The 22,171-nt window shown below is 42.3% G+C and overlaps 1 protein-coding gene across 2 annotated transcripts in view; it reads right to left on the minus strand.

Annotated features, from left to right (window-relative positions):
- Positions 1-21,741, minus strand: part of celf2 (cugbp, Elav-like family member 2) — an 874,451-nt gene extending 852,710 nt beyond the window's left edge. The window contains exons 1-3 of one of the 2 annotated variants that reach the window (XM_043714096.1): positions 21,625-21,741; positions 14,570-14,649; positions 5,035-5,088 (exon numbers count right to left, since the gene is read on the minus strand). The gene's annotated coding sequence lies outside the window, so the exon portion shown is untranslated. The remainder of the gene's footprint in view (positions 1-5,034; positions 5,089-14,569; positions 14,650-21,624) is intronic. The other variant, XM_043714095.1, reaches the window with a different exon arrangement.
- Between the last annotated feature and the right edge of the window lie 430 nt (positions 21,742-22,171).

The following is a 22,171-nucleotide window of genomic DNA, read 5'->3' on the forward strand; positions in this document are numbered from 1 at the left end:
AGGAGGTCTACTTTTGTGGTTAATCCTCCTTGCATAGACCACTGGAAGACACAGGCATGCAGGTTAACTTGGTGCCTTAGCCTTTGTCTGGCTAAACAGAAATCTCTCTGATATTCTCTCCCAGCTGTGTCTCACATCTTTCTGATCTTTGTACCATACTTGTCTGACACTTACAGAAAACCAGAAAACTTTATACCCCTACAATCAAACTTACAATTATTCCTGTACAATAAACAGAAATCTTCCATTCTAGGTCTTTCTCTTGTTCCTGTCTACAGGCATCTGTATCTAATCTAGTCTGCCCTCCAGGCTGATACAGGTCTGAGGTTGTACCAGGTTCCTCTCCTGTCATTTTTGCTGACATGGACACTTCGGGTATTCAAGATTCATACCTGCTAAATTGTGCATGACAGTAGCAGTCATTGCCTTCCTGTTGGAACCACATTTTATAAAAGTTTACTCAATTTCCACTGTATCCACTTCCTACTACATGCTGGCAAAATTAGATGTTATGGTTACTTGGGAAGACTGGCATGTGGCATTGCTTTCTGCCATAAAGGAGTGTTTGAGCATTGCAGGTGATCTCCCACCTTACCTGGGGAAGCACCTCAGCCACCTTCCTCCAAGGAGACTGTAAATGAAATCATGACATGACCCGACAGCATACCTTTGAACATAGATTACGATTAGATTGATTTGCATTATGTATAAACGGAGAGAGCAAGGGCCTTGCTCTGGAGAGAATGCAAATGCATTCCCTAGTGGAATTGTTAATTTCAAATGACTTTTACACGCATTAACTGAAGTCTTCAAAGAAACATAATTCCGGAGTAACACCTCTTCAGCACACTCAGCTTCATCGCCAGCAAGGCAAGGATGTTTTCTTCTTGCCTTTACCTTAAACACTTCGATATAAAAAGAGCCTTTCATCCAAATAAAGCACCTATTAGTCTTTAATGCCACCCCTGAGCAATTGTGCTGAAGTGCACAAAGTCAGGCTGGAGATTAGAGTAATTTGTTGCAAGAGTTTCAGACTTTTTTCATCGCAGTATTCCTAGTGCATGTAACTGGGGAGAATTAGCTCCTTTACTGTGGGTTAGAAAGGAAGTGAATAAGTTCCTTAAAGCACAAACCTTTTAAGAGATTTGTCGAGAGCCAAGGGGCCACGCGTTCCCTTTTCTTTGATCCATCTCTAATTTGCTCCATGATTGCTCAGATACAAAGCTCTATTCATGTTGATGCAAGCCAGTAGGCATGTACTCCTGAGGCTTGCCAGTAAAGTTCCAACCTGGTTCCTTCCTCCTCCTTTCATAGCAGTTCAACATGTTACCCATGTTTAGTCAAACACTGCACCACAGGCAGAAATATCCCGCAATGGGATAGAATATATTACAGCTAACACTTCTTTCTAGCCACTGCCTTCAGTTCTACAGCAATGACACCAAGACAGTGGCAGGGCAGCAGGGCTACATGCAGGCTCTTGCCTGGGCCTCATCCGCTCCCATCCGTTTTCTTTCCTTTTGTTTCCTTTTCATTCCCGCTCTTTTTTCTTTCCTACGGTGGCATGGAGCAGGCCACGCAGGGAGTGGTGGCAGCCTCCTGGCACTCGGAGGAGGCAGTGGTGGCACCAAGGATATCCTCCTGGCATTTAGGGCTGTCTGTGGTGGCAAAGCCCTCCAGCGGTCAGAAGCAGAGGGCTCTTCAAGATGGCGGTGCCAGCGGGGTGATATCTCAGAGGCAGGCTCTTGGCTTGATGGTGGCCTGGCCTGGCAGTGGAGCCGAGGACTCCTGGTTGTGGTGGGGTGGGTTTGGGTTCAGCATTGGCAGTGAGCAATGGCGAGGTGGGCCCAGCAGTGAAGAAATGGCGCCTAAAGAGTGGCGACTCTGACAATGGTGGGTCCAACACAGATAGATGGCAGCCAGACAGTGGAGGAGGGTCCTCAGCTCAGATGTTGTTGGTGAGCCAACTCAGAACTCACGCTGGAGTCAGCAAAATGAAGATAGACTCTCTTTCAGTCATAATTCAACAAGGTGGTAATGACTACAATATTCTTGGCAATGCTCTGATACTCTGTCTTTTGCCTTCACCACCAAGTACCACAGCCTCACTGTAGCACAACGTACGACACTGCACCTACTTCTCCAATGCCACCCTTCCCATAGCCAAAAGTGGAAATATCAGTGTGACATAGCCTGGTCTGAATGGGTGAAGAATTTACACAGCTACATTAAACATATCTGGTTAGAGACAAGAAAAAATTGCAGATGCTGGAATCCAAAGTAGACAGGCGGGAGGCTGGGAGACCAAGGAAGTCAGGCAGCCTCAGGAGGTAGAGAAGTCCACGTTTTGGGTGTAACATTTCGGTTCTGAAAGAGGGTTACACCTGAAATGTTGAATTCTGCAGCTCCTGACACTGCCTGGCTTGCTGTGTTCTTCCAGCTTCCTGCCTGTCTACAACGCATCCGCACACCTCATATTTACAAGTTAATGGACCATTGTTAAACATTCTGACACCCCTTCAAACGTGTCTGATCACAGCGCATGTATCATGAGCTCTTAAAGGGACCAACCTCTCAACCAATTATGGCATTATTTCACAAAATTTGTGTCTACACTCCTTAATTAATACCAAAAAGTAACGCTAAAAAACTGAAAAGAAAAATAGCCTCATGGATTTCTTTTTGTTAAGATGCAGAATTTGCTTGACATTCTACACCATCTGAATAAAATGTTGTAATTAAAGCAGCAGAAATTGAAAATAAACCCTCACTCTTTTCTCTTTTGAGAATTATATAGGGAAAGGAGAAAGTGAGGACTGCAGATGCTGGAGATCAGTGTCAGGAGTGCCGTGCTGGAAAAGCACAGCAGGTCAGGCAGCATTCGAGGAGCAGGAGAATCGATGTTTCAGGCATAGGTCCTTCACTAGGATGAATAGCTTATGCCAGAAGCATTGATTCTCCGGCTGTGCCTTTCCAGTACCACACTCTTGACTTTGCTCTCCAGCATCGCAGTGCTCACTTTCCCTCCAGACTGGGATGAATTTATGGAATGGTGACATGTCTTATCCTCATTCCATTCCTTCTTGGATTATCTTTACATCCTTCTCGTGATCTCTGCACAGCACTTCCAGATATGACTGAAACAGCCAATGGAAGCAAAGTCAGTCTTGTGGGTTCTGGTTTGGACAATCTAGAACTGTTCCAGTTACTGTCACAGTTTTATGTACTGGATTTTGTATTCTTTGAACTATCAATCCCATTCTCAATCCACTATTTACCTGCTGCATTTATCAAAGAATCCATTGACAGACAGAGAGACTTTAGATTAGATTAGATTACTTACAGTGTGGAAACAGGCCCTTCGGCCCAAAAAGTCCACACCGACCCGCCGAAGCGCAACCCACCCATACCCCTACATTTACCCCTTACCTAACACTACAGGCAATTTAGCATGGCCAATTCACCTGACCTGCACATCTTTGTGACTGTGGGAGGAAACCGGAGCACCCGGAGGAAACCCAGGCAGACACGGGGAGAATGTGCAAACTCCACACAGTCAGTCGCCTGAGGTGGGAATTGAACCCGGGTCTCTGGCGCTGTGAGGCAGCAGTGCTAACCACTGTGCCATCGTGCCGCCCACATGTAGTTCCTTTCACAGCTATAGGATGTCACAAAACACTTGACAGTCAGTGAAATCTTGTCCTTATTATGTGGTGGGAAACGCACAAGCCAATGTACTACCGCAAGCCCCTGCAAACGGCAGTGTTATAATGACTAATTATTCTGTGAGGTTGGTTGAGGGATCCACACTTGCAAGGACATTGTGGTGAACCTTCCTTGAATAGTACCATGGAATCTTTTCATCTCATTTTAGGGGACAGACGGAACCTGAGTCTCATCTGAAACATGCATCAAGAATAGTGCAGCACTCCATCAGTACAGCTTCTGTTGGGGACCAACCCTCATATCCACTGTTCTAAGTGTATCAGGGGCAGAAATGGTAAACTTCTGCTGCATTTCAGTTCAATTAATATTGTTCCTGTGCATTCAACTTCTGTGCTCACAGTTCAAATCAACAACCTGCTTAAGTTTACACTATGTCCATCAGTTTAAAGTTCTGGATGACTCATCCAGGAGTCAGCATCAGACAGTGATTACAAGATGATTCTTTTGCAATCCCAAAATCCATTCCACACAGACTTATGAATAAACTGGAGACATGCAACCTTTCTCTTCTGAGAGATAACTGATCTAATCTAAGCACAATTGGGCTCCTGGGAATTTGCTGAAACGATAATTCACTCAGTGACAAGCCTTCCAGGTTTTAGTACATCTGCAATGTGTCCAGGTGAATCTATACTTTTCTGGTGCTCAAGTCATGGCAAAATGAACCCAAGTGCTTCTTAGGGGGCACTTTCCGTCCTGTACCAGTTTAATGAACTTACAATCAGTTTCAAGGAGGATGGTTAAAGCCAGGAAAAAGAAGTCAGGTAAGTAATGGCTTTGTTCAGACATAAAATGAATTAAATTGGGCGAGGAATTTTTTAGATCAATCAGAAAATAATAAGAGTAAAACTAATTAAAAATGGAATGAGCATATAAAACAAAAATGGAGGCTGCGTTTGAGTGTTTAATTGTCACTTAAAGTTGGCTCTGCTCCAATGCCATTACTCACATGTTATTGGGTTTCCACAGAGTGCTTAAAGAAAGTTCTGCATTTATGTAGCACCTTTGCCAATTGCAAGAATTCTTAAAGCACTTTTCAACAACATATGCATTCAAAATATGTTAGAGTTTGTTAAGCAATTGAATACGTTTATTTTGTAATTTTGCAAAAAATACATCCAACCATTTGTGAATATCTCTTAACATGCAAAACTTACTTAGTTTTTAAAATCTAATCTGCTATTTACCTATTATTTTTGTAAGTAGCTCCCTGTTCTCACTTGTATTTAAACATCAAAGTAACAATGGAGTACCTTCTAGTCTTCTAGCCAATCATTTTCCAGCACCTTAAACCATGAAAATCCTTACCTCCCTCAATTTTCCCTTCCTCCTACAAGTTATAAACCCCAAGCTTGGTGTCACCTATGAAAGAAAAGAGAAATATTTGCATTGTTATGATACTCCATCACGTATCTCATGAGCATCTGACAATGTTTTACTTACGCACTATTTCATAGCGCAGTGGCAGCAATTATCTCGGCAAAAGGAGCACCAATTTGTGCACAGCAAGCATTGATGAGTCAAGATTAGAGTGGTGCTTGAAAAGTACATCGGGTCAGGCAGCATCCGAGGAGCAGGAAAATTGATTTTTTGGGTAAAAGCCCTTCATCAGGACTAATCTAATCTTGACTCTAATCTCCAGCATCTGCAGTACCCACTTCTGCTGAAGTAGAAATGAGTGACTTGCTGAACCAGAGGGGCAGAGACTGACCAGACCAGTGAGGGAATGTTCCTCTCTCCATCACATTGTGTCATGTGAATATTGATTACCACTGATAACACTAGAAAAAGCAAGTTATGAACTTCGGTTTAGAGTCATAGAGGTTTAATTGGAAGCACACTAGCTTTCAGAGTATTGCTCCTTCATCAGGTGCCACAACCACCTGATGAAGGAGCTTTTTTGCTCTGAAAGCTAGTGCTTCCAATTAAAGCTATTGGACAATAACCTGCTGTTGTGTGATTTTTAATTTTGTACACCCCAGTCCAACAGCAGCATCTCCAAATCATTACTAAAGAGTTAAGCTTAAATTGTGAGCCCAACACCTAGCTTGAATGCTTATCCTTCTGAATTAGAGGCTGGAAGACAAACAATTGAACTAAGCTGAAACCAAACTGATCAGCACAGTATAATGTATCCAATAGAAACAAAAACAGAAGTTGCTGGAAAAGCTCAGCAGGTCTGGCAGCATCTGTGAAAATAAATCAAAATTAACATTTCAGGTCTGGTGACCCTTTCTCAGAACTGATGGTAGCGAGGAGAATGTTGGTTTACATGCAGAAGATAGGGTGGAGGAAAAGAGAAGTAACAGGTGAGGATAGAGCCCAAAGGGAGAGAAGAACGGTTGGTCAGACAAAGGGGTTGATAATGATCTGGCTGGGAGGGTGAATAGCTATTAATGGAGACTGTTAGTGGCTAACAATAGGTAGTGCACAATGGCATATTAATGACAGAATGACAATAAGGCCTGGTGTGTGGGGTAGGGAGCTAAGACACGGGGATTTCAGGCCCTAAAGTTATTGAACACGATATTGAGTCTGGAGGATCCCCAAGTGGATAATGAGGTGCTGTTCTTCCAGCTTGCACTGAGCTTCACTGGAGCACTGAGACAGAGACGTTGGACAGAGAACAGGGCAATATATAGAAGTGGCAGGCAACTGGAAGCTCAGGGTCTTTTTTGCAGAGAGAATGTAAATGTTCTGCATAGCAATCCCCCAGCGTACGCTATGTTTCCCCAGTGTAGAGAGAGACCACAGTGTGAGCAGCGAATATAGTATACTAGATTATGAGAAGTGCAAGTAAAGCGCTGCTTCACATGAAATGTGTGTTTGGGCCTTTGGATACTGGGGGGGGGGTAAATGGACAGGTGTTACACCTTCAGCAGTTGCAGTGGATGGTGCCGGGGGGCTGCTGGGGGTGTTGGGAGTGATGGAAGAGCGGATCAGGGTGTCCTGGAGGGAATGGTCCCTGAAGAAGGTGGACAAGGGAGAGGAGGGGAATATGTGTCTGGTGGTGGCATCTCACTGGAGGTGGCAGGAATGGCAGCTGATGATCGCCTGGATGTGGATGCTGGTGGGATGGTAGGTAAGGACAGGGAAATCCTATTGCTGGAGAGGGAAGCGAGGGGGGTGAACGCAAGGATGTAGAAGTTAGGTCGGACTTGGTTGAGGGTCCTGTCGACAATGGTGCTGGGGAATCCTCAGTTGAGGAAGAAGGTGGACATGTTGGAGGCTCCCTTCTCGAAGTTGGCCTCATTGGAACATTTGCGACGGAGACGGAGGAACTGAGAGAATGGAACAGAATCTTTACAGGAAGCAGGGTGTGAGGATGTACAGTCCAGGTTAAGGGGGCATCGCTGGGTTTGCAGTGGATATTAGTGGCCAGTCTATTCCCAGAAATGGAAACAGAGATGTCGAGGAAGGGAAGGGAGATAGACCAGGTGAAAGTGAGGCAGGGGTGGAAATTGGAGGCAAAATTGATGAACTTTACCAATTGTGGACGAGAGGAAAATAGCATCGATGATATCATCGACATATCAGAGAAAAAGTTGTGAGTGGGGGCCAGAATGAGGCTGGAACAGGGAAATGTTCCACATACCCCACAAACAGACAGACATAACTGGGGCCAGTGTGCATATCCATGGCCACCCCTTTGACCTGAAGAATATGAGAGGAGTTAGAAGAGAAGTTGTTGAGTGTGAGGATGAAGGTGGTGATGGATGTGCCCTCACCTTATCTACCATGTTTATTCATTTAGAATGAAATGGGAAATTACTTTAATTGCAGGGTTGTGACTCTTTGTAACTCTCTACTCCAAGGGTCTGTGGATGCTCAGTTGTTGAGTATATTCCAGGAAGAAGTGGAGAGCCCTGAGACCATCTTGGTTGGGGATGGGCATGTAAAGGGATTGAACATCCATGGTAATGACATTCCTGGACTGTAGAAGCATATTGGTTCCCTATAAAATAGGGATTAGTTGACAGTTATTTTTGTTTGTTATCATAACATTCTTAGAAACATACAGTGTTATCATTTGATTATCCTGTGCTGATCAGTGAGAAATTCATTTCTCTTAATGGAAGTTACCAGTCTCTAGCAGGACCTAACAATAGATATCCACTGATTTTTATTAGGTCAGAGTATTAAAGGATATGGAATAAAGGCAGGTCAATGGAGTTAGGATCAATAATAGAGCTTATTCAAAAGGGTGAATGGTCTACTGTGTTCCTGTTTCTAGCTTCAGTCAATAAACTGCAAAGCCAGCATCATATCAACGGCTGGGAATTTTGATACACAAGGCATCTCTTCCCTTGTGAAGGTCAATTAAAAATACATACAAGTAATTCCATAATAGTGAGTACAGAATCCTTCTGCTTCTTTCAAATGGCTCCTCAGAATCCTGTGCCTACGCAAATGCACAATTCTGAAACTAGCCTATTAAAAAATATCACTGCTGTTGCAAGCACTTTACAGAGTAGGGGAAAAGGTTGTTGAATGGTAAAGCAGGTACAAAACGCAGGATAATTGAGAATGGCTCAGTTGAGATTGTTATCAAAGCAGGCTGTAGAAATCAGGGAGAGTGTGACACGTCATTCCATAAAATCCCTACAATGTAGAAACAAGCCCACAATTACCCTTAAAAAGCATCCCACCCAGGCTCACCCCCCCCTACCTTATAACCCTGTATTCCCCATGGATAATTCACCACCCTGGATACTATGGACAATTTAGCATGGCCAATCCACCCTAACCAGCACAACTTTGGACTGTGGGAGGAAACCCACACATAGACAGAGAATGTATAAAGTCCACACAGAAATCACCCAAGGATGGAAGTGAACCCAGGTCCCTGGCGCAGTGAGGCAGCAGTGCTAACCACTGAGTCACCGTGTCCACCCCAAGTTATTGCAAGTTTTCACAAGAAATGTAGTAACAATGTCCCAAGGCCCTACCCAGGAGCATTATCAATCAAAGTTTGTTATTGATTCGTGTAAGGAGGCATCAGGGCAGCTAACTGAAAGCCTCAGCAGAGAGGTAAATTCTAAGGAAAGTGTTGATGTGGGGATGTGAGTGTTGCATGGTGGGCCACTGTTATTAGCCCAATCCTACACCCTTGAGAAGGTCAGGGTAAGTTGCCTTCTTGAACTGCTACAGTCCATTTGGTGAATCACCCAGCAGTCTGTTGGGAAGGGAGTTCCAGGATTTTGATCCAGTAATACTGAAGGCTCAGCGATATATCTGTAATTCGAGATGGTGAGTGGCTTGGAGGGGAGCTTGCAGATATGGCGTGCCACATATCTGTTGCCCTTGTCGTTCCAGCTGGAGGAAAGAAATGTTGGAGATGATTAGGGAGGGAATTCTAGAGCTTAGAACATTTCACGTGAAGGCACATTCACCAATGATAGACTCACTTAAATCTGGGAAGTGTGTCTCTATTGGTATGTGTGTGCTGGAGGCCAAGTGTATACATTAACTGTCAACTGTGGGTTAATAGCAATTTAAAGACATGCTGATACTGTGCCAGAACTTCTTCCTGATTGATACTGGTGCAAGCTGCCTATATATGATTTGTCTTTGATTGTTGGTTTGTTAAACTGACTATTACTTCCATTGATGCTTTTCTTGTATGTCTTGATTGTTTTGTTGGAGTTAAGATGCGCACGTATATTCTAAATAAAATTGTGAATTCCAAAGCTGAGGTCTCCAGTAAATCAATAGCTTGTAAGGTCTACTTAAAGCAGCATTAATGTCCATTAAAAGCAATTGATTCAATATTGAAGTCTACTGCCAGAATTTGGGTCTTGTAACCTTGTTAAATGTGACTAATTGCCAATGTATTTACACCCAGCATCACTGAAGCTGAGTGTAATGTATCTGGACTTTCACATTGATCATATTAATAGTTGAACTGTCTGTTTTATGATCTACATTATACTTCCATTTTTTTGAAGTTATATGTGACATTATTTTCTTGTGAATTTCCATAATCCACTTATTCCAAAGAAATGTCAATGTCTTTCTCAGATATTTGTGAGTGCTCAACTTTCCTGCATTTGATTTTTAGCCATGCCCGAAAGGGATTCTGCTTAAGGTTAGAGTGCAGAAATTACAGTAAATCTCAGAGTTAGACTTAAAACATTGGTGCCGAAGTTCCTGGGTGGAACGAATGCATGAATAAAACTAAGCTTTTTCTGTGATTTCCATTTGTTTTATTTGTGACAGTTCACCGACACTGAAGTTCATCACTGGCGCTGGAACTGGAGGAGGCGTGAGTTGCTTCTTGTACTGCCCCTAATTTATGCGCAGCCTGTAGGGTAGTCCACACTACTGGAGTCAACCTGCTTTATTTCATCTAAGCCATAAAACACCTTCTCCTCCTACCCATACTGCATATGCTTCCATTCCCTACATACCGCAGTGACGATTTACACCACATCGAGACCCAATTTAGTATTCTCCACTTATTTCATTATTGTTTCCCATTGGCGTTGACTCATCATTTAATCTCACCTACCCTCTGCCCTGTCATAAATTGTTACCTTCCACCCACCCCACTATACGGAGGCTGGGCCAGTGCCGGAATTGACTGCCCACTCTTCATGCCTAAGAGAATGATATAGGGTGAATCCAGCGCATCAAATGCTTGATTGATCCCGACAATATAGTGGTCATGCCAAAATGTAGCTGGCGTGGAAAGTTTTATGGGAGTGGGCAATACGCTTTTGAATGCCTACATGAATAAAAGGTGGGAAAGAAGCAAGGCGGGGGGGCATCATTCGGCAGGTGCGCTGAGTATATCGAGACAGTACCCCAAATGCCAGCTTTTTCTTCCTTCCACACATCCTATCTGTCCAAACAGAGCCTGGCATCTCCAAACCACCCTCCCTGGGCTCTAGGATCTCTCCCTATCTGGAAACCCTAAGGTTTATCTTTCAATGGCAGCCAAGATCCTCTTCCTGCTGCCCTGGCAATGCCCAGGGTATGATGAAGGTGCCAGATGGGCAGGCAGGGCATGGCCTCCTCCAAAGTGACAAGCAGAGAATCCGCAATGAGCCAATGTAGTCAACTGCAGCACATAATAGTTGTAGGATGGTCTGCCAATCAACAAGTCATGGAATTGATGTGAGGTAAATTTCTGCCCATGATCGTCTCTTTCGATCGGTGTGGCTTATACTTTAACTCAGATTGATAAGCCACATGAGGGAGAAACAGAAGTTATACTGATACGATAGGATGAAGAGAGGTGGGAACAAGGTTGTGTGGGACACAAATACCAACAAAAACAAGTTGGGACAAATTATCGATTTCTGTTCTGAAGAAGGGTCACTGGACCTGAAGTGCTTTCTGTCTCCACAGATGCTGCCAAACTCAATTTCTCCAGCAATTTCTGTTTGTGTTTCATAATTCTAGTTTTTTGTTTTATTTTACCTGTTTCTATATTATAAACTTTAGAACATAGAAAAGTGCAGCACAGAACAGGCCCTTTGGCCCACGATGTTGTGCCGAGATTTAATCCTGATATAAAATATAGTAACTTAACCAAGCACTCCTCGACTCACTGCTATCCATGTGCACGTCCAGCAGTCACTTAAATGTCCCCAATGTCTCTGCTTCCACCACCACAGCTCCCTGCGTAAAATTCTGTAATTCTATGTAGCTTTCATACTATAGCAAGAGCATTCTAAGAAACTTTATAGGGACATTCACAGACAAGTATGCTTCCTGTATTTATAGCATATTTATATGAAATGACACGTATACACATTTAGGAGGTGTGCAAAGTGATTTTATTGACTAAAGGTGTCCCAGATTCTTACTGCAGTTTGCAGAGACTTGGCCAAGAACAAGGTTATTGCACTTGTACAGTGCTCTTTAAATTGGAGAAAGGGATCTCCTTTTGAACTTCAAATTCTACTTGCAACCTTTAAAATTTGTGGGCATTAGCTATGAACTATTCAATGCACATAGTGTATGCTCCCCAGTTAGGAATAGAGAACCTGCCATCAGCTCGGAGGTTATTTAGTTGCGTGAGAGGTGTATCAAGGTATACAGCCATTAATTCCTTTCAATTGCATTAAAAAAAACTCAGCAGCAAAGTCACAATCTCCTGCACATCTCAGTTGCCATTATTTCTAAACTTAGGCCTCAGTGTAATGAGGAAACCAGCAAATTAAAGTTGTGAATGGCAGGATAGTGGATGGGAACATGAGAGGTAACAAGTGCAGTTATCTGACTAAGAAGATTTCAGAACAGTTGAATTCTGAGCTCTGAGACAACAGTAGTAAACTATACCAAAGCTCTACGTCACAGCTGAAGCCTGTTAGTGTCCTGCTGCTTATAATCTTACTGCCTTGTTAGCGTGTACCCTCACACTAACCTTAAAGGAAACATTATTGACAGGGAACTGTTAGTCCCTTGTTGTTTCCAAAACGTAAATAAAGGCTGTTTTCTGCAATATCCCCACTGCTAAACCCTCTGTTTGAAATGCACTTGTCTGAATCGCTACCTAAGTTCTCAATCTGACTTTCTCTATGGTTTCCATAGGTCTGAACAATTTGTCAGGGGGAACTCATCAATTGCCTTAATTTTCCTGAAGTATTTATGAGGTCACATCAATATCTCGTCTTTTCCAGTAACTGCCAGCCCAATGTCCTTAACATTTCCTTATGATTTATACTTCCAAGATCAAACATGACCGTATTGGCTCTGTGCTGCACTCTCTCGAGGGGAATAATACCACATCACACACTGACCAATATTGAATGTAATATTACCGACTGGGTGCAATCACCCACAATACCACTTCCTTTATATGAATTTTGAGAGTATATGTGATGTTATTACCTTGGTTAATATCCCGCTACAAGAAAAGATTTTTAAAAAAAATGCTGCAATAAGCAATCCTATATTGCAATACACTCCCAGCCTCCAGGAACATGGATTCACACTGAAGCACATATATCTGAAGCAAAAACAGAAATTACTGGAAAAGCTCAGCTGCTCAGTTCTGAAGGAGGGTCACTCCTGAAAAGTTAACACTTGCTTTCTCTCTACAGATGCTGCCAGAGTCTTTTGTTTCTGAAATACAGCATCAACAGTTCTTTCCGTTTTAATATCTGGTGTATCTGAACGATTTATACCTGGAACATTTTGTGTGTGCGTGTGTGGGGGGGGGGGGGGAGGAGGGTTGAACAGAATCTTTTTCTTTAAAAAGCATGCCATTAGCTACCCCAACTCATTCACACAATCAAACCTGTGCCTGGAAGTTTGAGATAGCCCACAATCGATTTCGGTGTAAGTCAAAGAGCCATGGGATAAATTGCAGGTGCAAGTCAGATTCGTGACTGTCAGGGCCTGTTTGCCCACTGTTTCCGCCCATTCAAAGCGAATCTTCCAACTGAACCCTCCTCACAGAGAGAGAGAGTGTTGAATGTTGTGAATCGGACACTGAGCGCTGGAGAGCGCAGTCAATGACAGAGTGAATAAGCCGTGAGCTACAGCCCATTCACTGCTTCCCCACGCTCTGAAATGCAAATACACACACATCCAGATCTGCAGCGAAATAGCAATATTTGGCTCTTGTTTATTTCGCTTGTATTGCCCCTGCCGTCCCAGTTGGGGTTTACTGGTTAAGCTGGTGCCCTTGTTATTAATATATTTAAAGACATGCAGTTGATTGAAATAACAGCACAGTGCACAGTCCACGTTTCATTGACTGCCCCGGCCAATACATCAGGATTTCTCGTGAATAATTTGTGAAAAAACAAGACTTCTCTTTTGAAGTTTTGTGATATAATTTTGAACGCATTTTAAAACAAGTTTTGAGAAATCATTGCGTAGTTCGGCACCATTTTCCCACCAAGGTTTACTTTGGAAAGAGCCATAAAGGAGGGTTATTTCAAAGTGTGTGGGATTATTTCAAAGTATTTTGTCCTTTCAGTATTTTCTGTTTTCTTGTGCAAGCAACAGACTGAGGTTCGGCTTTCGCTACAGACTCAGTAAACTCAGGTAAACGAGGATAATCTGATCACTACGCAATACTCCTGGATTTAGATTATAAAGGTTTTAGAAACTACAGCTATTCATGAATCTGTCGCAGTTGTTTTACAGCTGCCTAGTCTCCCCTCTCGGAATCACACTCCTGGTTTCTTTCTTTTTAAAAATAATTACAAAGAATGTTTTGGAAAATTGAAATGAGGTACATACTGCTGAATACTCTTTCCATTGTAAAGGGGCAAGTTTCAAGACGTGTAGCAAAAGGCAGCAGACTGGTTTGCAAAGTTACAAAATCACTTTTTTTCGCCAGGCTATAGTGAGTTTTCTAAGCTCACACGAGAGGGAGAGAAAGTGTAATCCTTAGAATACGTGCGCACAAATACAGCCAACAAAGTGACTTAAAGGCACAACTGTACCGCTCTAAACAAAGTGATGAATATCAGTCCGCTTTGCAAACTGCTTAGCGGAAAGTCAACAAAAGACTTGTCAAAAAAAAACAAATACTGCTTAAATAAAACCGGGACTAGACAGCCTCAGCCTCGGGAATGAGAAGTCTATTCCTTGTTTTACACCGACCTGACAAGTCAGTGCTGAGAGATACATCGTCAGGAATGACACAGATGCAGTTATCACCTATTATGAGTGTGGAGCAAAGGTCAGATAAATGGCAATGACACCCCACCATCACCAACTTCCTCCTTCCCTCCCTCCTACCAAGCCTGACCTGGTCTTCGGAAATATCACAGTACGAGAGACACTCAGCTTTCAACAGATTCACAAAGCTGACAAAAGATCTTGACAATAGAAATGCAATTAAACATTTAAAAAGAGGAAATAAATTCGGTCTTACCAGACTCTTCTTCGGTTCAAGTAAATGTGACTCTAATAGATTGGTCTTCCTTTTTTTTGTTTGTTTTTTTTGTTTATGTCCTGGGAAGTGAAAATAAATGGAGATTGTTAAGAATTCTCACTCTGGAATCTTTCAGCTGCTCTGCAGAGACATACAGACACACACACACAAAATAAATAGGGTTTCATCAGTAATTTGCTTTAGCTGTCAGTGCAAGTCAGTGCTGCATCATTCTGTCCCGCCCTTCCCTTCCCAATGGGGTGCTGACTACCTGCGGCTTTCCTGAAAAGCTTCTGCCAGAGACAGCAAAGAGGGAGGCAGAAAGCATGCTGGAACATTTGCTCTCTGGTATCTCGGTCCTGCCTAGGCTCCTGTTTATTTTTTTGTAACCCCACCCCCAGCAGCCAATCTGTGCTGTCACCTCAGCGTCGACAGTTTCATACAAACCATTAGCATCGGTTAATGCCATCGGAATGGGGCTCAATACGGCACGTCCTATTTAACAGTGAGGGGGAAAAATAACTTGCAAGTACTGTGCAGCCAGAGGTAATGGTTTAACCTTTTCCTCACAGGCTCCACATTTTCACAGATGTATTTGTCTTTAAAGACTTGCAGCAAGCAGCCTTCAGCTTATTAACTCACTCAGATCTGTACCCTACAGTGTGTTAATGCTGGTAATGTTAATTACTCCTTTTTGAAACTGAAGAACTGTATGAACGGGAGGAAATGAAAAATAGGGAGGAACTGTCTACTTCAGATACTAAATAACTTCAACCAAATGGATTTCAGGGGTAGTGTCCCTGCCTCTGAGCTAGGTTCAAGTCTCATCTTCAGTGCTGTGTCATTACATAGAGTCATAGAGATGTACAGCACAGAAACAGACCCTTCGGTCCAACCCGTCCATGCCAACCAGATATCCTAAATTAATCTCGTCCCATTTGTCAGCACTTGGCCCATATCCCTCTCAGGAGAAAGTGAGGACTGCAGATGCTGGAGATCAGAGCTGAAAATGTGTTGCTGGAAAAGCGCAGCAGGTCAGGCAGCATCCAAGGAGCAGGAGAATCGACGTTTCGGGCATGAGCCCTTCTTCAGGAAAGGGCTTATGCTCGAAACTTCGATTCTCCTGCTCCTTGGATGCTGCCTGACCTGCTGCGCTTTTCCAGCAACACATTTTCAGCCCATATCCCTCTCAACCCTTCATATTCATATACCGTTCCAGATGCCTTTTAAATGTTGTAATTGTACCAGCTTCCACCACTTCCTCTGACGGCTCATTTCATACACACCCCAACCCCTGTGTGAAAAAGTTGCTCCTTAGATCTCTTTTATATCTTACCCCTCTCACCCTAAACCTATGCCCTCCAATTCTGGACTCCCCCACTTCAGGGTAAAGATTTTGTGTATTTATCCTATCCATGCCCCTCATGATTTTATAAACCTCTATAACATCACCCTTCAGCCTCCGAAGCACCAAGGAAAACAGTCTCAGTCTATTCAGCCTCTCCCTATAGCTCAAATCCTCCAACCCTGGCAACGTTCTTGTAAATCCTTTCTGAAGCCTTTCAGTTTCACAACTCTTTTCATATAGGAGGGAGACCAGAATTGAATGCAATATTCCAAAAGTGGCCAAATCAATGTCCTGTACAGCTGCAACATGACCTCCCAATTCCTATACTCAATATACTGACCAATGAAGGAAAGCATAACATCTCAGAACAGATTAATGAAAAATAACCTGGTTCGTTAATTAAATCATAGACTTTAAGTTTCTGGATCATCAGGTCAGTGGCAAGCTCATTAAGCTGTCATTACATGTCCATCTGGGGTCTGAAGGATAAGAGTTTAACAGACACTGAACTATAACGACTGTAGGAACAATAAAAAAGCTATACAAGCCATTTGGCCTTTCTGAGTTGACATTATCCACTCTCACCAAAGTAGGTTACGTTTCCCTTTAAAGCATCCAGACAGACTTTAAACATTCCGAATGTTTTTTTTACTTCACACTGCTTCCCAAATCTTCTGTTTCCAACCCATAACTGAAGCTTTTTACAATTATATTCTGGTACAGTTGCTGTCTTCTGTTCGAAGATTTCAAAAGCCTTTACAGATTGATATATTATCATTGGAGGTAGGGCAGTCCTGCCATCATCCCCTCAAAATCTATTGAAAAGCCGCTGTTTTTCATTGAAAAAATATAACACTTCTCATTTTTCTTTGGTGTTAGATTTTTTTTTGTCTCGCTGACTGTGAACTAGTCCCTCAGGCACATCCATTATTACACAGGCTATTTAAAAATGTCCTACTGAAGGGAAAGGATCTCTACTGGGCTCAGCAATGATTGCTTCATATTAAAGTGTATCAGAGGTGACTAACTAACAGATTTTTTAAAGCATAATTTGAAACAATTATGCAGTGCCATTGGGTACAAATGAACCAGCTTATCCTAGAGAATGATTTACTGAATGTGGCCTTATCTGTCTTTAAAATCTCAGGGTTTCTTTAACAGTAAAACTGGCAGGTTTTTCATTTGCACTGGAGCTGTGGTTACAGTGGACATGCAACCTGGGTTTGAAGCCACATTCCATTGAGGTGGGAACGTTACTTTAGACCTTCACACCAGAAGTCAGACTACGCAAACTCTTGTGTATGAGAATTCGCTTAGGCTCATTCTAGATTGGAATGTTCAGAAAGGGATCCATATTGAATAGTGATTTTACACTGTGATGGTCCCTCTATGTTCCTTTTAAGATTATTCACAATAATGGTAAAATATAGATTGTCAGTTTTCAACTTACACCCCTGATTTTAATACCTTTATACCTTTAATACCTTTATACCAAGACCATTATGGAAAAAATGGTTTACAAAAGGAAGGAACCTGGATTTAAGATTGCCAAAGTGGTCAACTGATCAGGCTGAAATGAATGGGAGATAAAGACAGTCTGAGCCAAAATTAACATTTCACCAAAAGACACCAAATCTCAGACAGTTGTGAAGTAAGAAAAAAACTTATTTTCTGTTTTTGATTTACACCTCTCTGCAAGTTTTATCTACCGAGATCAAATTATCCTGCCAATTATCCAGTCTGAAAAGCTGACATGGGGATACACAAACAAACTTTATTTCAGAAAAACAGCATTTAGTTAGGAGAAAGAGAGCAAAGTGAGTAGCAGCAGCAAGGACTGAAAGATGTCTCCCTCTCCTCGTTTCCTTCTCAACATTTCGAAAGCTAGGACTGGCGATAGAACAAATCAGACAAAACAGCCATTCACAGAGAACTTACAGGAATTCTACAAACTATGATACAGCTGTGGACTGAAGACATGAACTAAATGGTCTTAGGTCCACTATAACAGTGGAAGGATTTTTCAACGACTTTTAAAATATGTATTCCTTATCTTCTTATTTTACTATATACTCTCCTCTTTTAAAACTGTGTGTGTATCTGTGTTTATGTGTTGAATGTTGTATTTTACTAATGCTCTCCCCTTTTAAAATGGTGTGTGTATCTGTGTTTATGTGTTTGATGTTGTATTTTTGTATACACTCTCCCCTTTTAAAACTGTATGTGTATCTGCATTTGTGTGTTTGATGTTGTATTTTATAATTTTTCTCAGGGTTAGGAAGTAATAAAATGCATTCTTCTTTCATCCAAAAAAGCCTTGTAATTGGCTCCATAATATTGACTCGTCCTGTGAATTATTGTAGTGTGATATAGCCGAGTGCTAAAAATAATTTTAAGTATTTATTGTGACTAACTGAAATGTACAGAAAGATGGGAGCTGATTTATCTCTCCTCATAGAGTTTTGACAATATGTATTCATGGGATGTATTGCCTATCCTGAGATAAAGAGTCCAAAACTACACAAAGTACGCCAGGTGAAGTCTAGCCCAGATCTTATGCAATTAAAGTAAGACTTCACTGCTCCTGTACTCACATCCTCTTATAATTAAGGTTAACAATCCATAACTCTTCTCAATAACTTGCTGCACCTGCATGCTAGCTGACAGTGACTTATCGACAAGGACACTTGGGTCCCTTTGAACATCTACATTTTCCAACCTTTCAACATTTAAGAAATACTCTGCACATCTGTTTCTGTGACTAAAATGGTTAACTTCACATTTTTTTACATTATATTCCATCTGCCACATTCTAGCCCTTTCATTAAGTCTGTCCAAATCCTCCTGAATGCACTTTACATCTTCCTCAGAACACACACACACCCACTCAGCTTTGTGTCTGCCATCAACATACCACCCTGGTAGAAGAATTAGAGAGAAATGAGGAGAAGGTTTTTCCCTTGGTGGATGCTGGGAACCCATCATCTGAAAAGGGAGATTGCAATGGAGGCAAAAAATCCTCGTCTTATGTAAAAGGTGTGGAAACTCTCAAGGCGGTGAATAAACATTTAGAAACTGACACTAGGTTGGCTAACTTTTAATTGGCAGGTATCAGTGCTATGGGCCAAATGGCCTCCATCAGCACCACCATTGCTACTTTTCTACTAACAAGCTACCCCAACCTTCTGAACTGCACTACTCCCAGGAAAATCAAAGTCACGGCAGGAAACTTGGACACACTACTGATGTACTCCTCCTTGCAATCACCACACAAACAAAACACATACATGTGTCTTCCAAGCTATGGTATGATTCTCCACTACTAAGGTGCTTATATATAGCTGCTTGCCTTGTGCTGTGTAAAACATAATCTCTAAAGAAGAATGCAACTCATTCCTTGGTTTTACATTGCAACTTTATTTTGAGCAGGCATTTTGTCTCTTGCTCCCAGGCCACCATTATTGAAGAGATGCCTGCAGCTGGTTTTTACTTGGATCTCCTTTGGGTAGCTATGCTGCCATCACCCCTTCTTGCAATATTTGTCAATGCAGCTACTGGTATTAAGTGATGGATGATGAACCACTAATATGTTTGTGGCACATACTTGAGTGGTAATACATTGATTATATATTATTATATATACCTGACAACAGCTAAAGGCTAGTTAACTATGTCACACTTGGTAAGAGACATTGCTATCTTCTTAGAAATACCACAACAATACAAGTTACATAATTGTTAAGAGTAGAAGTAAGACCAACAGACTAGAACAACTATAACAGTCAACTAGGGCTGCCAAGCTCCCATAAGAGACTGTCCTATTTATGTCAATGGGTCAAGCTATACAAAGGATTCTGTCAGGCTCACTGTCTTATACAAGAACTATCAGTGTCCAAGGGAACTGGGTTAGTTCAATTGGCTGGATCATTGGTTTGCAAAGAAGTGTGATGCCAACAGAGTGAGGTTTGAGGTTACCATGAAGGACTTTTCTTCTCAACCTCTTTCCTGGCCTCAGGGCTGGTGGCCCTCAGGTTAAATCACCACCAGTCGCTTCCCTCTAATATGGTCTGGTAAGACTATGGTGATAGCTGCTGAAAATGTGTTGCTGGAAAAGCACAGCAGGTCAGGCAGCATCCAAGGAGCAGGAGAATCGACGTTTTGGGCATGAGCCCTTCTTCATGCTCATGCCCGAAACGTCGATGTTCTTGCTCCTTGGATGCTGCCTGACTTGCTGCGCTTTTCCAGCAACACATTTTCAGCTCTGATCTCCAGCATCTGCAGTCCTCACTTTCTCCTCGAAGACTATGGTGATACAACAACATGTGTGCAAGAGCATGGATCTACCTGCACCTTGCTCCTAACACCCAGTGAGTTGTACGTTAGAAGGGTGTTGACTCTGCTGCTTTGAGATCCTCACCTAGATTACCTTAAGTTCTCCCTCTTTGCAAAATAAAACATACGTGTACTTGCACACCACATATACATGAGTATGTCACTTCAAGCAGGCAAAAGGACAGTTTCCATCAATGCTGAAAGTTGGTACTGAGGGAATGAAAACTTAACATCAAGGGTCAGCATCTCACATTTCCAGCTCAGGTCCAGCTTGGTCATCTGCATGAACCCAAGCTATGCAACTGTGCATCCTCCTCTAAAATGTTTTTTTAAATCCGTCACTTGCTCTAAGTGTCTCCTTTTTCAATATAGTGTCAAATTCTGTCTAATTACAACCTTGCAATGCCTCATGGAATGTTTTACTAAATTAGAGGCAATTTGTTGTTTTTGTATCTGCTACGATATGATGAAAATAAAACATACGTGTACTTGCACACCACATATACATGAGTATGTCACTTCAAGCAGGCACGGTGGCACGGTGGCCCAGTGGTTAGCACTGCTGCCTCACAGCGCCTGTAGACCCGGGTTCAATTCCCGACTCAGGCGACTGACTGTGTGGAGTTTGCACATTCTCCCCGTGTCTGCGTGGGTTTCCTCCGGGTGCTCCGGTTTCCTCCCACAGTCCAAAGATGTGCGGGTCAGGTGAATTGGCCATGCTAAATTGCCCGTAGTGTTAGGTTAAAGGGGTAGATGTAGGGGTATGGGTGGGTTGCGCTTCGGCGGGTCGGTGTGGACTTGTTGGGCCGAAGGGCCTGTTTCCACACTGTAAGTAATCTAATCTAATCTAAAAAAAAAATCTAAAATGTCTGGGTATCAACCACAGGTGGCTTGTGGCTGGGGTACAGTACTATTACTAATCCTCCTTTGTTAACCTTAGGGGCTGTTCCATAGTTTGTGGTGGATGAACCACAAATAAGCCACATAAGAGCATAATAATAGCAGCAGGAGTAGGCCTCTCTCAAGCCTGCCCATCATTTAAAAAGATCATGGCTGATCTGCACTCTGCTTTCATGCTAGCTCATCACAGTCCTCAAATCCCCAACAAAATTCTATCTACCTTCTCTTTAAATACTTTTAGTAATCTGGCCTCCAGAAATCTCTAAGGTACAGAATATCAGACATTCCCTCTGGCTGAAGAAATTCCTACGTATCTCGGTTTTAAATAAGTGACACCTTATTCTGTAACTATGTCCCAAATTCAAGATTTCCCCACTAATGGAAACATCTTCTCAACATCTCCACTTTCAGAATCTTGTGTGATTCAATTAGATCAACCCTCATGCTTCTAAATTCTAATTAATAAAGGTCTTACCCGTTTAGCTGTTCTTGAGAAGTCAACCCCTTCGTTCCAGAAATCAGCCTCTTGAATCTCTTTTGAACTGCCTCCAATGTCAGTACATTCTTTCTGAAATACAGGAATCAAAACTGTACTCAGCACTAAAGGTGTGACCTGATCAACACCTATACTGTTGCAGAAAGTGAGGTCTGCAGATGTTGTACAGCAGAGTCGAGGGTGTGATGCTGGAAAAGCACAGCAGGTCAGGCAGTATCAGAGAAGCAGAAGAATCAACGTTTCCTGATGAAGGGCTTATGTCCAAAACATCGATTCTCCTGCTCCGCAGATGCTGCCTGACCTGCTGTGCTTTTCCAGCACCACATTCTCAACCTATACTGTTGCAACAAGTCATCACTATTTTCAAACTCCAAACCTAATCAATAACAACAAAATTCCCTTTGCTATCCTAATTACGTTTTGTATCTGCATACTAACTTTTATGCACAATATCACCTATTCCCTCTGTGCTATCATTTTTTAGTCTCTATTTAAATAATAGTCTGCCTTTTGATTCTTCATACCA

This window comes from Chiloscyllium plagiosum, chromosome 23 (assembly GCF_004010195.1).
Source record: "Chiloscyllium plagiosum isolate BGI_BamShark_2017 chromosome 23, ASM401019v2, whole genome shotgun sequence".
Taxonomy (NCBI): Eukaryota; Metazoa; Chordata; class Chondrichthyes; order Orectolobiformes; family Hemiscylliidae; genus Chiloscyllium; species Chiloscyllium plagiosum.